Below are 17,990 nucleotides of genomic sequence, written 5' to 3'. Positions count from 1 at the left end.
GAAATTGGGTGAATTAGATACAGAAAGAGAACTAAAAGGTGAGGGAAAGAAAGTTTGAATTGCGAGAACAAGAAAAAAAGAGACAAAGGAAAAATAAGAAAAAAAAATTTAAACATTTAAAATTTACTACCTGCAGGAGTGAATTCCACAGTTTTAATTGTTCCCTTTCTGGACCTCAAAGGTTAAGTGGCATTGCAGGACCATAAATCATCCCATTAATAGGGTCCTTATACCATGACATAGCAGTCCTAACTTTCTGCGGCGAGCTTAATTCGAATTTACGGCCCAAATCCAGCAATTTCTTGACACTCAGAAGGAGGTTGACGGCGAGCTCCCATTTGAGAGGCTAACGGCGGAGTGGCGCAATTCGTCCAGCAATTTCTGGCGATTCACAACTCACGGCGTATCTCTTCCTCCCCACAAATTATGGACGCCATAAACTCGCCGTTATTTTTACAGCAAATTCTGGACCAAATCATTCACCACATTATGATAGCAATCAGGGCAGAGGTTCTGGTCTGAAATTGTTGAACTGAGTGTTTCCAGCATTTTCTGTTGTTAGTGCAGTGACACATATGGTTCACACACAATGATCCTCTATGCACTGAAGTGCTAATCTCTCCTGCGCTGCCAGGGGATGGTGGTCAGCATTTGATCAGAGAATGACAAGCCTTTAATAGCTTGCCTACCTGTCCTTTGGGCTGGGCGTGGTAGGTGGACACCCAAAAAAGTGAGAGGAATGAATAACTTTTTTTTAAAAGTCTTCCACACCCATTCAATGGCTCATTCTGCAAGTAGCTGAGTCATGGACATCAGGTAGGTCCTAGGTTCAATTTCTGGTCTGCGCACCATTACCTTTGGAGTTCTCCAAGGATATACCCTGGAGTCCATCCTCTTCCTCATCTACATGCTGGCCCTTGATGACATTATCCTGGTGCTACCACTCAGCTACTACAGTTTGGTTAAGGAGTATAGAGGAATAATAAGACACTCCAGATCTTAAGTTTTCACATTAAAACAGTAGGCTGTTTCCCAGTATTATGAATACAGAAACGAATTCCACCTGACTACTTACAGAGAGGCGGTTTCTCGGTCCATGTTTACACCGCGGATAACGATCAATAGGCCAACATTAGTGGACATCAATTCATTTAGATTCAGATTTACTTCGTCAGTCTCTCGAAGTAACCATCGTTCAAACCAGGTAAAGAAGGACCGTTCACCAACGTGTACTGCGCGTTTAAACCGGTCAAGTGACACACTTCACTCCAACAGCAAAGAGCCTGAACCCACCCCCTGAAATTTTGCACTTTCTACCTCAGCTTCTTAGTTTTATTTTTCCCCTCACAATTGACATCGGAAGGAGCCGTCCTGTTAAGCAATTTCTCAAAAAAAAGAGAAATTGTGCAACTGCGTTCAGTAAATGTTGCCGCCCAGACGACACGATATGAAGTTAAAAGGCTGCACTCACCTCCAGCATTGAGGCAAAGGCGCCAACATCAGGCAATCTTGGCTCAGGAACAAGTCAAGCCAACACTCTGTGGCGTTTGCTGGGCGTGGACTTGCCCTCTCCCTCAGTAACTTCACTGCTGGCGGTTGTTGTGCCAGCCACAGGTGTTCTCCTCACCTGCGCGGCTCGAGCCCGCTCCTCGGTGATTGACAGTTGCTCCCCGCGCCGACAGCGCGCTGCCCGCAACCACTCGCCAATCAGCAAGCAGCAGCCGCCCACCGGCCCGTCCACTGCTTTCTCTGTCGCCCTCTGCCCGCCAAAAAACATTTCAAGCAACAAACCCTGAACTGAAGGTCTTAAAACATTTCCAGAACATTTTATTTGATTCTGGGAATGCTGCTGACATGTTGGACTAGATAAGCAGCTAAAATTTAGTCAAGGAATTATAGGTAGAACTAGGAATGAGGTTCTGCTGAGAGAGTTTGAGGAGCTAGGGTCCAAATTAAAACACAGGACCTTACAGGTTGTAAGAGCCATGAAAGCTTAAGAAAATATTTTAAAATAGTGGCTAAATGGCATAATACAGTTAATTTACCTGAACGACTTATTGTATTAAGAAACCCCCTATTTTCTTGCTCCAGTAGTATAGTCCGACACCCCCTTCATTCTTGCCACAATGGAACAGTCCCTAAGCCACACATGGGTGCAGCCATCCTACAGTTTTAAACTGCACGTGGTGAAAGAGGCAGAAGCTGTGAGGTTTGGAGCAGTACAGTTTTTGACCATGTTCGTTTATACGTGTTTGCTTTGTAATTCTGCTTGTTAAGTGTTATAGTAAACCGTTTAAAAGACAAAGCTACGTTTGGGAATGTTTTATTTCGACACGCGTCTACTCGATGTTAAAAGCCCCACAACCCAGTGGCCTGCCTGTTTGGAAACTAAGAAGTGCCACTACATTAGTCAAAAACTAGCTCCCTAAGAAGGAAGGGACGGAATCGTCGGCGAACGTATACATGAATGGTCACGGAGCCAGACGACAATTTAAGAAAGCGAAGGTACAGTGACTGTTACTTGCTTTGTTCATTCTGTTGAGAAGCTAAATAAGAGCTGCGGGTAAAATGGCCGAGGCCTTAAGGAGCCAGGAGCTTCCCCCAGCCAGAAGGATTGCTGGCCAAAAGAGGGAAATAAAGCTCACCCCAAAGGCAAGGGAAGAGAAGTTACATAGAAGCATAGGTGCAAGGAAGGCTAAATTAGTTCAGATAACTGGAAAAATGAAGATAATTGATCGTCTCATGGAAGATAATGCTAATATTAAGAAAGCTGAAGACATGATGTATTACGATTTCTCCAAGCTGCATGAAGAATTTAATATACTCAATGAAGATGTATTAGCACTTCTGTCTGAAGAAGAGGGAAACACTGATCAGCACGACTGGTTTGATCTTAAATCAACCAGCATTAAGGACTATATCAAGGCCACGGAGCAGTGGATGTTAAAAATTCGTCAAGATGCTGATACAGCAGAGAAAGATAAGGTTGACGATGAAGTCGGACCAGACGATAGCATTTCAGAGACTTCCGCCAGACCGAGCAAAAATCGAAAAGAAAGTAGCTCTGTTTCTGGACGCAGGTCAGTCGCTTCTACCACAAGCTCGGCGCGACGCATGAGAGCGGAGGCTGAACGGGCGGCGTTGATGGCGCGCGCAGCATCTTTAGATGAGAAGCAAGCTCTTGAACGGGAAGAGGCCCAACTGCAGGTCCAAGAGGCCCAACTGCAGGTCCAAGAGGCCCAACTGCAGGTCCAAGAGGCCCAACTGCAGGCCCAACAGGCCCAAGTGCAGGCCCAGCGGGCCCAGGTGCAGGCAAAGAAAGAACGGCTGGAGATGAAAACAGCTATCGAGGTCTCAGATGCCAGGTTGAGTGCGTACGAAGATTATGAAGGCTCACGGGATGGCGGGAGCCACTGCCAGTCAACGTTGCCACATAGAGTTGGATCCAGGGCACCTTCAAGAGTTACAACAGAGCCCGAAAGCAATTCCCCGGCATTACAGCGTGGAAGAGTGGCCTCTCCACTAACAGGAGCACGTGATGCTACCCCAGACGTCAGACGGTCTAGACTAGACCCTGCTGATGACCACCAGAGGCCTGAAGACACAGGGAGAAGCCTATACCGAGTGATGCAACGTCAGAACGAAATTACAGAGATGCTTGTAAAACAACAGAATCTGTTTCGACTCCCTCAAAGAGACATACCAGTGTTCCAAGGCGACCCACTCAAGTATAAGCCCTTCATCAGATCCTTTGAACAAGCCATTGACTCCAAGACAGAGAGCAGCAGTGATAAGTTGTACTACCTGGGACAGTACACCAGTGGTAAACCACAAGACCTGGTCAGAAGCTGTGAACACATGAGACCGGACCGGGGATACATAGAAGCCAGGAAGTTGCTGCAGGAGCACTATGGTAACGAGCTGAAGATAGCCACTGCATATATCGAAAAGGCTACCAAGTGGCCACAGATCAGATCGGAAGACGGAGAGGCATTGAACGCATATGTTCTCTTCCTCATAGGATGTCGCAACACCATGGAGGATGTTGAATTCATGGAAGAGATGGACAATCCTACGACTATGAGAATCGTCATCTCTAAGCTTCCTTACAGGACGAGAGAACAATGGAGAAGAACAGCCTTTGAGATAATGGAGAGATGGAAAAGTAGAGCCAGGTTTGCAGACTTAGTGAATTTCATAGACAAACAGGCTAAAATTGCTAGGGACCCATTGTTTGGAAACATCCAGGATGTCAGCCCGACCACCGATGGAAGAGTGAAAGCCAAGCCTGCTGAATCAAAGACTCTCAGGAAAGGTGGTTCCAGGGGAAGCAGCTTTGCAACTATCGTCACTCAGGCCGAGGAAGAAAGGCCCCAGAACTCATCTCCCAAAAAGAGCAGCACAGTGACGCCTGCTAATGCCTTTCAGAAGCCATGCTTATTCTGCCAGAAGAATCATACATTGGATTTCTGCAGCGACATCAAAGCACAGCCACATAAGGACAGAATCGAATTCCTGAAGTACAACGGCCTATGTTTTGGATGTCTCTCTCAGGGGCACCTGAGTAGAAACTGTAAGCAAAGAACAACATGCAGAGAGTGCACTCAGAAACATCCCAGTCTGCTGCATATCCATAAAGAAGAACAAGTCTCTAAGAAGAGTGAAGAAAACAATACCGACGAGAAGGTTGTTTCAAGTGCTCTGGTGTCGCTAGAACCAGAGACTTGTGGACTCACTGGGGCCGGTGACCGTGACTGTATTCTTGCCATCGTACCAGTAAGGATCAAGTCTAAGAGGAGTGAGAAGGTTGTGGAGACTTACGCCTTCATGGATCCAGGTAGTTCAGCAACGTTCTGCACAGAATCACTCATGCGACAGCTGAACGTTAGAGGCAGAAGAACAGAAATCCTATTACGCACCATGTGTCATGAGAAGTCAATGCAAAGTTATATCCCGTCAGACCTAGAAGTGTGTGGACTTGAAGAGAAGGACTTCATAGACCTGCCTAATGTTTTCACACAGAGGGAGATTCCTGTTAGAATAGGGAACCTAGCCCTGCAGAAGGATGTGGATAGATGGCCCTACCTAGAAAAGGTGCGTCTCCCATACATTGAAGCAGAAATTGGCCTATTAATTGGAACCAATGCCTACAAAACTATGGAGCCATGGCAGGTGATAAACAGCAAGGATGACGGACCCTACGCCGTCAGGACAGCCCTTGGATGGGTAATCAGAGATGATGGCCACAAGTCGAACAAGGAGGAACGACAAAACGTCACAGTTAATCGCATCTCTATCGCAAGCATTGAAGAGCTGTTGATACAGCAGTTCAACGCAGACTTCTCAGAACGCAGCTGTGAGGAAAAGACAGAGATGTCACAAGAAGACCATCAGTTCATGGGTTTGATGACAAGGTCTACACAGTTCATTGATGGCCACTATCACATTGGTTTGCCACTGAGAAGACAGACCGCAAAGATGCCGAACAATCGCTGCATAGCAGAGCAACGCGCCATCAATCTAAAGAGAAAGCTGAACAAGAACCCCGACTTTCACGAAGACTACAAAGACTTCACGAGAAACATCATAGCGAAAGGCTATGCTGTAAAAGTGCCCGAAGAACAGTTGAACAGAGACGATGGAAGGGTCTGGTACATTCCTCATCACGGGGTGTATCACCCAAAGAAGAAAAAGATCCGTGTAGTGTTTGACTGCGCCGCCTCATTCAGAGGAACTTCATTGAATGACCAGCTGCTTCAAGGTCCTGATCTCACTAATACCCTCATTGGCGTCTTGACTAGGTTTAGACAAGAGCTCGTTGCCATGATGGCAGACATAGAATCAATGTTCTACCAAGTCAGAATCCCTGACGAAGATGCTGATCTTCTGCGTTTCCTTTGGTGGCCAGATGGCGACGTTAGTGAAGCGATGGTGGAATGTAGAATGGCCGTACACCTGTTTGGAGCCACATCATCTCCCAGCTGTGCAAGCTACGCTCTCAGAAAAACTGCAGAAGATGGCAAGGGCAAGGCACCATCCGAGGCTGTGGAGACAATCTTCAGAAACTTTTATGTCGATGACTGTCTGAAGTCCGTGTCAACAGAAGATGATGCCATCGCACTGTCAAGAGACCTTAGAACTCTGTGTTCGAATGGAGGATTCCATCTGAGTAAGTGGATAAGCAACAGCAGAGCAGTTCTAGCTTCTATCCCAGAAAAGGAAAGAGCCACTGAAGTCAAAGATCTGGACCTGAGCCACGATGTCCTTCCTATCGAGAGAGCTCTTGGTGTACAATGGTGCATCGAGTCAGACACGTTCAACTTCAGGATAATGGTGAACGAAAGACCATCCACAAGACGAGGGATTCTCTCCGTGGTCAGTTCCATCTACGACCCTCTCGGATTCCTGGCACCACTCATTCTGCCGGTGAAGCTGATGCTACGAGAGCTGTGTAGAGACAAGAGAGGATGGGATGAAGATATCCCAGAAGGTCAAGCTCAGAGATGGCACAGATGGCTGACAGATTTGCAACAACTTTCTAGCTTCAACGTCAGTAGATGCATCAAGCCCGCGAGTTTTGGAGTTACAAAGACGGCTCAACTACATCATTTCTCGGACGGCTATGGCACGGCTACCTACCTCTTGCTGACAAATCAACAGGGCCAGAAACATTGTGCCTTCCTCATGGGAAAATCCAGGGTGGCTCCGCTGAAGCAGGTCACCATCCCGAGACTGGAATTGACGGCAGCGGTTGTTGCAGTTAAAGTTGACCAGGTGATGCGTAAAGAGTTACAGCTCCCATTAGAAGAATCTGTCTTCTGGACGGATAGCACGACGGTGCTGAAGCATATAGAGAATGAGAAGATACGCTTCAAGACCTTCGTAGCAAACAGAATCTCATCCATTAGAGAAGCTACACAACCATCTCAATGGAGGTATGTAAACACCTCATTAAACCCAGCAGATCAAGCCTCACGGGGATTGAAGGCTGAAAACTTCATGAGGAGTGAAACTTGGATACAAGGCCCAAGTTATCTGCTGGAAACAGAGAGATCATGGCCAGAAAGACCAGATATGCCAAGTCAGATTACTGAAGACGACGTCGAAGTCAAGAGATCAGTCACAGTAAATTTCATAACTACGAAAGAGAACTTCGACACCGTGAACAAGCTTGTTAACCATTTCTCAGGATGGCACCAGTTGAGGAAAGCAGTTGCATGGTTTCTAAGGTTGAAAGAGTTGCTGCTACACCTGAGCGGTAAGAGAAAAGAGTACCGAGCCACTATCAGTCAGTCTGAAAGTAACCCTGATAAGCAGAGAATGCTTCTACAGCAGTATATGCATCAGCACAAGACCACATTGAGCAAGAATTCATTGACCGTGGAGGATTTGGCCAAGGCTGAGAAGGAGATAGTTTGCTTCAGTCAAAGACAAAGATACCCAGAAGAAACCGAAGCTCTACAGCAAAATACTCCAATCAAGAAAGGTAGTCATATCTACAAGCTGGACCCTACACTGCAAGATGGAGTACTGAGGGTGGGAGGGAGACTAAACAAATCTGCTATGCCAGAGGAGGCCAAGCATCCTGCTATCCTTTCTAAGGACCTCCGGGTTGCTACTCTCATTCTTCAGCATATACACCAGAGTATTGGACACAGTGGGAGGAATCACGTGCTTGCGAAGCTAAGACAAAGATACTGGATTCCAGGAGCTAATTCCGTCATAAGAAAAATACTCCCTGAATGTATTGTTTGCAGACGGTTACACGCTAGAGCTGGGGAGCAGAAAATGGCAGACCTGCCTGAAGACCGTTTGTTACCAGACAAGCCCCCATTTACAAACGTAGGGGTGGACTATTTCGGGCCTTTCGAGGTAAAGCGAGGACGGAGCCTTGTCAAGAGATATGGTGTGCTTTTCACTTGTTTGACCATCAGAGCAGTTCATATTGAGGTGGCACACACGCTTGACACTGATTCCTGTATTAACGCCTTGCGGCGCTTTGTCTGTAGAAGAGGACAGGTGTCCATTATGCGTTCTGATAATGGCACTAATTTCATCAGAGCGGAGATAGAACTACGGGAAGCTATTGAAGGTTAGAATCAGCTTAAAATACAGGAAGCCATGATGCAAACAGGAATTAAGTGGATCTTCAATCCTCCGGCTGCATCCCACCACGGAGGTGTCTGGGAAAGACAGATACGCACCGTAAGAAAACTACTCAGTTCTGTACTGAAGCAGCAAGCGCTGGACGACGAGGGACTCCAAACCGTTCTGTGCGAGGTCGAAGCCATCATTAATGACCGACCGATAACCAAGACATCAGATGATCCCAATGACCTCGAAGCCCTGACTCCGAACCACCTGTTGTTGTTGAAAACACAGCCAGCCATGCCCCCGGGAGTCTTCAAAAAGGAAGATCTGTATGCCCGTCGGAAGTGGAGGCAAGTTCAGTATATGTCAGACCTCTTCTGGACCAGATGGACAAGAGAATACTTACCTCTGCTACAGGAGCGTCAAAAATGGTCCAAAATAAAGAGGAACTTCATCGTCGGAGACATTGTCTTAATTGTGGATGATTCAGCCCCTAGAAATTCTTGGTTGATGGGAAAAATAATTAAGACCATGCCAGACTCCAGAGGCGTCGTTCGTCACGTCTGTTTGCAAACCAAGACCAGTACCCTGGAGAGACCGATCACAAAGCTCTGCCTGCTACAAGAAGCAGCGTGAAAAGCTCCTGGACGAAAGAAAAAAGTGGACACTTGTATTGTAAATATGTTGAACTCATTAGTTTATGACTCTTAATGTTTGAGTAATTGATATGCTTCATGTGCCTAGTCAATTAGGGGCCGGAATGTAAGAGCCATGAAAGCTTAAGAAAATATTTTAAAATAGTGGCTAAATGGCATAATACAGTTAATTTACCTGAACGACTTATTGTATTAAGAAACCCCCTATTTTCTTGCTCCAGTAGTATAGTCCGACACCCCCTTCATTCTTGCCACAATGGAACAGTCCCTAAGCCACACATGGGTGCAGCCATCCTACAGTTTTAAACTGCACGTGGTGAAAGAGGCAGAAGCTGTGAGGTTTGGAGCAGTACAGTTTTTGACCGTGTTCGTTTATACGTGTTTGCTTTGTAATTCTGCTTGTTAAGTGTTATAGTAAACTGTTTAAAAGACAAAGCTACGTTTGGGAACGTTTTATTTCGACACGCGTCTACTCGATGTTAAAAGCCCCACAGCCCAGTGGCCTGCCTGTTTGGAAACTAAGAAGCGCCACTACACAGGTAATAATCTCTGGATCATAAACCCGAGCCACGTGCAAATTGGCATAGGGACAAGCAGATTAGAAGGTTAAATGGGTGGCTGAAAGGATGGTGTGGGAGGCAGGGGCTTTGATTCATGGGGCACTGGCACCAGTACTGGGGAAAGAGGGAGCTGTTCTGTTGGGATGGGCTCCACTTAAACTGGGCAGGGACCAGTGTCCTGGTGAATCGAATAACTAGGGTGGTAGATAGGGCTTTCAACTAATGAAAGTGGGGTGGGGTGGTGGGAATGGTGGTGGGAGGAAAGGGTAAATTCAAAAGCAGGAAGAGAAAAGCCAAGGCTGTAGGGCAGAGTAGCGATTTGGGTAGAAATAAGCAGACTGGATCAGGAAGGGACAGAGAGCTTAACAAAGGTAATAGGGCATTAGTGACTAAGGTGACATCAGGGAAATATTTAAAAAAAGCTAAAGGCACTTTATCTAAATGTGCGAAACGTTCGTAACAAAATAGCTGAATTAATAGCACAGATAGAAATAAATGGGTTTGATCTAATAGCCATTGTGGAGCCGTGGTTACAAGGTGACCAAGGTTGGAAACCAAATATTCCAGGATACTTGACTTTCAGAAGAGCTAGGCAAAATTGAAGAGGAGTGGCAGGGGAGGGGGGGCACGGAGATAGCCCTGATAATAAAGGATGGGATAAAGACAGTAGAGAGAAAGGATCTTAGCTCGGAAAAGGAAGATGTAAAATCAGTTTGGGTGGAGCTAAGAAACAACAAGGGGCAGAAAATACTGGTGGGAGTAGTTTATAGGCCCCCTAGCAGTAGTTGTAGTGTCAGGCAAAGTATAAATCAGGAAATTAGAGGTGCATCTAACAAGGATAATACAATAATCATTGGGGGACATTAATCTTCATATAGACTAGGCAAATCAAATTTACAGCAATATTGTGGAGGACAAGTTCCTGGAATGCATTCAAGATAGTTTTCTAGATCAGTATGTCAAAGAACCAACTAGGGAACACGCTATTTTAGATCTAGTATTGTGCAATGCGATAGGATTAATTAATAACCTTGGTAGTAAAGGAGCCTCTAGAGAAGAGTGATCATAATATGATAGAATTTTATATTGAGTTTGAGAGTGATTTAGTTAAGTCTGAAACTGGGGTCTTAAATCTGAACAAAGCAAACTACGTAGGTATGAGGGGCGACTTGGTTAAGGTAGATTGGGAAACTAGATTCAAAGATATGACTGTAGATAAGCAATAGTGAATATTTAAAGAAATAATTCATAATTCGCAACAAATATACATTCCCTTAATGAATAAAATCCCCACAGGAAAAGTAGTCCAATTGTGGCTAACAAGAGAAGTTAAAGATAGTATTAGATTGAAGGAAGAGGCTTATAATGTTGCCAAAAAGATTAGTAAGGCTGAGGATTGGGAGGATTTTTGAATTCAGCAAAGGATGACCAAGAAATTGATAAAGAGAGAGAAAATAGAATGAGAGAAAATTAGTGAGAGACATAAAAACAGATTGTAAAAGTTTCTATAGGTATGTAAAAAGGAAACGATTCACAAAAGTAAATGTGGGTCCTTTACAGGAAGAGACAGGAGAAATTATAATGGGCAATAAGGACATCTCAGAGACATTAAACAAAGATACTTTGTATCTGTCTTCACGGAAGAAGGCACAAAAAACATTCCGGAAATAGTGAGGAACCAAGGGTCTAGTGAGAATGAGGAACTTAAAGAAATTAGTATTAGTAAAGAAATAGTACTAGAGAAATTAATGGGACTAAAAGCAAAAAAATCCCCTGGACTTGATGGCCTACATCCTAGGGTTTTAAAAGAGGTGACTACAGAGATAGTGGATGCATTGGTTTTGATCTTCCAGAATTCCCTAGATTTTAGAATGGTCCCCGCGGATTGGAAGGTAGCAAATGTAACCCCGCTATTCAAGAAAGGAGGGAGAGAGAAAACAGGGAACTAAATGCCAGTTAGCCTGCCATCAGTAGTAGGGAAAATGCTAGAATCTATTATTAGGGATGCGGTAACAGGGGCACTTAGAAAATCATAATATGATTGGTCAGAGTCAACATGGATTTATGAAAGGGAAATGGTGTTTGAAAAATCTGTTAGAATTTTTTTGAGGTTGTAACTAGCAGGGTAGATAAGGGGGAACCAATGGATGTAGTATATTTTGATTTTCAAAAAGTATTTGATAAGGTGCCACACGAGGTTATTAAACAAAATTAGGGCTCATGCGATTGGGGGTAATATATTAGCATGGATTGAAGATTGAGTTAACAGACAGAAAATAGAGAGTAGGAATAAACAGGTCATTTTCGGATTGGCAGGCTGTTACTAGTGGGGTACTGCAAGGATCAGTGCTTGGGCCTCAGCTATTTACAATCTACATCAATGACGTGGATGAGGGGACCGAGTGTAATATATCCAAGTTTGCTGATGATACAAAGCTAGGTGGGAAAGCAAGCTGTGAGGAGGGCGCAAAGAGGCTGCAAAGGGATACAGACAGGTTAAGTGAGTAGGCAAGAACATGGCAGATGGAATATAATGTGGAGAAATGTGAGGTTATCCACTTTGGTGGGAAAAATAAAAGCGGAATATTTTTTAAAAGGTGAGAGACTGGGAAACGTTGGTATTCAGAGGGACCTGGGTGCCCTTGTACACGAATCACAGAAAGTTAACATGTAGGTACAGCAAGCAATTAGGAAAGCTAATGGTATGTTAGCCTTTACGACAAAGGGATTGCAGTATATTAGTAAGGAAGTCTTACTGCAATTACATATAAGCCTTGGTGAGACCACACCTGGAGTATAGTGTACAGTTTTGATCTCCTTTCCTAAGGAAGGATATACTTGCTACAGAGGGAGTGCAACAAAGGCTCACTAGACTGATTCCTAGGATGAGAGGATTGTCCCATGAGGGGAGATTGAGTAGACTAGGCCTATATTCCCTAGATGTGGAGATGCCGGTGTTGGACTGGGGTGGACAAATGTAGGAAGTCACACAACACCAGGTTATAGTCCAACAGCTTTATTTGAAATCACAAGCTTTCGGAGTGCTGCTCCTTCGTCAGGTGAAGTGAAGAGAAGCATACAGGCACAGCATATATAGTCAGAGAAAACTGCCAGATGATTACAGGTAATCTTTCTAACTGCCCTTTATCACACCTCGGCAGAGAGATAATCACAGCAATCAAAGGTGTGAATGGTGTCCAAACAGGTCAGTCAGGAAAACATTACATCAAAGAACAATGAGGTGGGGTTCCAGAAACTGATAGCCAAGTTCCGCACTCATGAGGACGGCCTCAACCGGGATCTTGGGTTCATGTCACGTTACATGTAACCCCACCTGACGTAGAGTCATCCAGACTCGAGTCATCGTTGGCTTGTTCTCTCTGCACAGATGCGGCCGGACCTGCTGTGATTTCCAGCAAAGTTTTTGGTTTTTTTCTGTTTTTCATACAGACCCCAGCATCTGCAACATTTGACCCCTTGTGACCCCACCTCATTGTTCTTTGATGTAATGTTTTCCTGACTGACCTGTTTGGACACCATTCACACCTTTGATTGCTGTGATTATCTCTCTGCCGAGGTGTGATAAAGGGCAGTTAGAAAGATTACCTGTAATCATCTGGCAGTTTTCTCTGACTATATATGCTGTGCCTGTATGCTTTTCTTCACTTCACTTGACGAAGGAGCAGCGCTCCGAAAGCTTGTGATTTCAAATAAAGCTGTTGGACTATAACCTGGTGTTGAGTGACTTCCTACATTTATATTCCCTAGAATTTGGAAGAATAAGAGGTGATCTCATTGAAACATATAAAATTCTTGACAGGGTAAATGCTGGGAGGATGTTTCCCCTGGCTGGGGAGTCTAGAACTAGAGGTCATAGGGGTCAACCATTTCAGACTGAGAGGAGGTGAAATTTCTTCTCTCAAAGGGTTGTAAATCTTTGGAATTCTCTACCCCAGAGGACTGTGGATGCTCAGTCGCTGAGTAAATTCAAGACAAAGATCGATAGATTTTTGGATACTAAGGTAATCAAGGGATATGGGATAAGGCAGGAAAGTGGATTTGAGGTAGAAGATCAGCCACAATCTTATTGAATGGCGGAGCAGGCTCGAAGGACCGAATGGCCTACTCCTGCTCCTAATACTTATGTTCTTATGAATTGGACAAATACTTGAAGGGGAAAAAGATCAGGGCTATTGGGAAAGAGCAGGGGAGTGGGACTAATTCACTAGCTCTTTCAAAGAGCTGGTACAGGCACGATGGGCCAAATAGCCTCCTTCTGTGCTGTATGATTCTAACTCCAAAGTACTGCATATAGGATGGTAAAATAAGCAACACCAATATTCCATGAATGATGTTGAAAGATGAAGTGGAAAGAGACCTTAGTAGTCTGGATGCTTAACATGTCTAACCAATTGATGCGCTATCAATTACTCATAAAAGACTGAGAGTTAAGAGAGTAACTAAAGGCTTTTATTAACAAAAGAATGAAGGTCTGCCTCGAGTGGTCGACCGGTCCAGAATACAAAGGGGGCTGGGGAGCAGTCACCTTTATACTAGGACTTGTGGGAGGAGTCAGCCGAGGCATGTCCAGGCATGTACACAGTGGAATACAAACAGTGGTTTACCACATTCACCCCTTGTTTAAAATTGAGTCCGGCGGGGTGAAGTGTATTAAAAGTTAGTGTATTGGAGTCTCTCCGGAGGTCTTGTCTGCCGCTGTGATCGGCGTGGCGACGGCAGGGGTAGTGGAGCGTCCGGCGTCGAGTCCCGCGTAGGCTGTGGCACAGGCGTGTCGTCCTCGTAGGTGTCGAGAGGGTCGCTGGGCCCAGGCCTGCCGTCTGCTGGGGCTGGATATCGGATCGTGGGGGGGGGTGGTAGTGAGTAGTGGGTTACTGCGGCCCCCGAGGGTGCAAGGTCTCTTATGGAGACTGTGTCCTCCCGCCCGTCCGGGTATGCAATGTAAGCATACTGGGGGTTGGCGTGGAGGAGGTCGACCCTCTCGACCAGGGGGTCCGTTTTATGGGTCCTCACGTGCCTTCTCAGTAGGACCGGCCCTGGGGACGTCAGCCATGGCGGTAGCGATGTCCCCGATGTGGACTTCCTTGGGAAGACAAACATTTTCTCATGAGGGGTGGCATTAGTGGCAGTGCAGAGCAGTGACCGAATAGAGTGGAGCGCATCGGGGAGCACATCCTGCCAGCGGGAGGTTGGAAGGCCCCTAGACTTTAAGGCTAGCAGGGCGGCCTTCCAAACTGTCGCATTTTCTCTTTCCACCTGTCCGTTCCCCCGGGGGTTGTAACTGGTGGTCCTGCTTGTGGCAATACCCCTAGTTAGCAGGTACTGACGGAGTTCGTCGCTCATAAACGATGAGCCCCGGTCGCTATGGATATAGCTGGGGAAACCGAACAGGGTGAAGAGGTCGTTCAGACATTTAATGACCGTGGCACTGGTCATGTCCGGGCAGGGGATGGCGAACGGGAAACGGGAGTACTCATCAATAATATTGAGGAAGTACACATTGCGGCCGGAGGAGGGGAGAGGCCCTTTAAAATCAACACTCAGGCGCTCGAAGGGGCGAGTGGCTTTTATCAGGTGGGCCCTGTCTGGTCTATAAAAGTGCGGTTTGCACTCAGCGCAGACTTGGCAGTTCCTGGTCATGGTCCTGACCTCCTCAATAGAGTAAGGCAGGTTGCGGGCCTTGATGAAGTGGAAGAACCTGGTGACCCCCGGGTGGCAGAGGTCATTGTGGAGGGCCCGCAGTCTATCGATCTGCGCGCTGGCGCAGGTGCCACGCGATAGCGCATCCGGGGGTTCATTGAGCTTCCCGGGCCGGTACAAGATCTCGTAATTGTAGGTGGAAAGTTCGATTCTCCACCTCAAGATCTTGTCATTTTTGATTTTGCCCCTCTGCTTGTTGTTAAACATGAAAGCAACTGAACGTTGGTCAGTGAGCAGGGTAAATCGTTTTCCGGCCAGGTAGTGCCTCCAATGACGCACAGCCTCCACAATCGCCTGGGCCTCCTTCTCAACAGCGGAGTGTCTGGTCTCCGGGCCTTGGAGGGTTCGTGAAAAGAAGGCCACGGGTCTCCCCGCCTGATTGAGGGTAGCGGCCAGGGCAAAGTCGGACGCGTCGCTTTCCAGCTGGAAGGGGATGGATTCGTCCACTGCGTGCATGGTGGCTTTGGCAATGTCTTCCTTGATACGGTGGAAGGCTAAGCGGGCCTCTGCCGTCAAGGGAAAAGAGGTGGACTTGATCAGCGGACGGGCCTTGTCCGCATAGTAGGGGACCCACTGGGCATAATAGGAGAAAAACCCTAGGCACCTCTTCAGGGCCTTGAGGCAGTGGGGCAGTGGGAGTTCCATAAGGGGACGCATCCAGTCGGGGTCGGGGCCGATGACTCCGTGTTCCACAACACAGCCAAGGATGGCGAGGCGGTTTGTGCGGAATATGCACTTCTCCTTGTTATATGTCAGGTTCAGGAGTTGGGCGGTGCGGAGGAATTTTTCGAGGTTTGCGTCATGGTCCTGCAAGTCACGGCCGCAGATGGTCACATTGTCCAGATATGGGAAAGTGGCCTGCAACGCATTTTGATCTACCATCCGGTCCATCTCCCTTTGGAAGACGGAGACCCCGTTGGTGACGCCAAAGGGAACCCTAAGGAAGTGGTAGAGGCGGCCGTTTGCCTCAAAGGCAGTATACTGGCGGTCCTCAGGGCGGATAGGGAGCTGGTGGTACGCTGATTTCAGGTCAATGGTCGAGAAGACGCGGTACTGCGCGATCTGGTTGACCATATCAGCTATGCGGGGGAGTGGGTAGGCGTCCAGCAGGGTGTAGCGATTTATTGTCTGGCTGTAGTCGATGACCAGGCGCTGCTTCTCGCCGGTCTTAACGACCACAACCTGGGCTCGCCAGGGGCTGGTGCTGCCCTCAATAATCCCTTCCTTCAGGAGCCGCTCCACTTCGGTTTTAATGAAAACCCTGTCCCCGGCACTGTATCGCCTGCTCTTTGTGGCGATGGGCTTACAGTTGGGGGTGAGGTTAGCAAACAGTGGGGGGGGGGGGTGACTCTGAGTGTGGCGAGGTTGCACCTGGTGCGCGGCGGGCAATTTGGGAGCTGCTGGCTGCAGACTGTGAGTGGGGGTAGGGGTCCACCGTACGCCATCGTAACACTTTTAAGGTGGCACTGAAAATCTAACCCCAGCAGGACGGCAGCGCAGAGGTCGGGCAGGACCAGAAGTTTAAAATGATCGTACACGGTCCCGTCTACTACGAGTGTCACTACGCAGTAGCCGCCGATGTCCGCCGACTGGGACTCGGAAGCCATAGAAATCCGCTGGTGTGCAGGCAGGACTGGGAGAGAGCAACGCCGCACCGTGTCGGGGTGGATGAAGCTCTCCGTGCTCCCAGAGTCAAAAAGGCAGATTGTATCGTGGCCATTTACCTTAATGTCCATTGTGGAACTGGCCAGCTGGTGCGGTCTCGCTTGGTCCAGTGTAACGGATGCCAGCGTAGGGGTCGGTGTGTCGCTGCGGGTATCAGATGAGGCGGTGTTGGGGGCCTGCTGCGTTCCGGCTGTCGTCCAAGATGGCGGCGTCCATGATCCCCATGTGGCTGGAGGCGTCCAAAATGGCTGCTGTACCGGTGGTTCGCACATGGCTGGGGAGGCCCAAGATGGCGGCCCGCATGGCCCACACATGGCGCTGCTGGGGTTCGGGGTGGTTTTGGCCCTGCAGACGTTAGCGTAGTGTCCCTTCTTCCCGCAGCCCGAGCAGATCGCGTTTTTCGCCGGGCAGCGCGCTCTGGGGTGTTTTGCCTGGCCACAGAAGTAGCATTTCTGGCCTTGGGGCACTGCTGTCTGGCCTTGGGACACTGCTGCGGTAGTTGGGCCGTTGCTGGGGTGTGGCTGGGGTGGCACGGCGCTATGAGGCGGTCCTACCGTGTCCCAGGCTGTCATTCCCCGCGGCGTCCACGGTGCAGAGGAGTAGGCATCCATGCCCCGGTAGGCTGCATCCAGTGATAGTGCGAGTTCAGAGGCCTTGTTGAGGTCGAGGTCACTCTGCTCCAACAGTCGCTGTCGGGTGTAATTGGATCTGTGGCCCGCTACAAAAGCGTCCCAGATAAGTTCCTCTGTGTACACGGCGGCCTTTACACCCTTACAACCACAGGCCCGGCCAAGCACAGACAGTGCCTGAAGGTATTCCACGGTCGATTCCCCAGGTTGTTGTTTACGACTCCCCAGAAGGTGCCTGGCGTACACTTAGTTCACTGGGCGCGTGTACTGGTCCTTGAGGAGCTTGATAGCGTCCGCGTACGAGGTCGCGTCTTGGATGACCGAGTACACGCGGTGGTTCACTTTGGAGGTCAGGACATCCAGTTTGTCCTCGTCCGATTTGATTGCTGCGGAGGCGGTCAGGAATTTTTCGAAACACTTAAGCCAGTGAGTAAACTTGGTGGATGAGTCCGCCTCCCGATGATCTAAGTCCAGGCATGCTGGTGTGAGGATCTTCTCCATTATAAAAATTTGTTAATAAAATTGATGCGCTATCAATTACTCATAAAAGACTGAGAGTTAAGAGAGTAACTAAAGGCTTTTATTAACAAAAGAATGAAGGTCTGCCTCGAGTGGTCGACCGGTCCAGAATACAAAGGGGGCTGGGGAGCAGTCACCTTTATACTAGGACT

The 17,990-nt window shown here is 47.6% G+C and overlaps 1 protein-coding gene across 2 annotated transcripts in view; it reads right to left on the bottom strand.

The window, feature by feature from the left end:
- eepd1 (endonuclease/exonuclease/phosphatase family domain containing 1) overlaps positions 1-1,718 on the bottom strand; it is a 166,400-nt gene extending 164,682 nt beyond the window's left edge. Inside the window, exon 1 of one of the 2 annotated variants that reach the window (XM_085988954.1) lies at positions 1,472-1,718. The gene's annotated coding sequence lies outside the window, so the exon portion shown is untranslated. The remainder of the gene's footprint in view (positions 1-1,471) is intronic. The other variant, XM_085988955.1, reaches the window with a different exon arrangement.
- Between the last annotated feature and the right edge of the window lie 16,272 nt (positions 1,719-17,990).

Source organism: Somniosus microcephalus, chromosome 5 (genome assembly GCF_052327205.1).
Source record: "Somniosus microcephalus isolate GS21.2 chromosome 5, FLI_Smic_1.0, whole genome shotgun sequence".
In the NCBI taxonomy this organism is placed as follows: Eukaryota; Metazoa; Chordata; class Chondrichthyes; order Squaliformes; family Somniosidae; genus Somniosus; species Somniosus microcephalus.
Note: the sequence above shows the minus strand (reverse complement) of the source record. Positions and strands in the feature narration are given on the sequence as shown.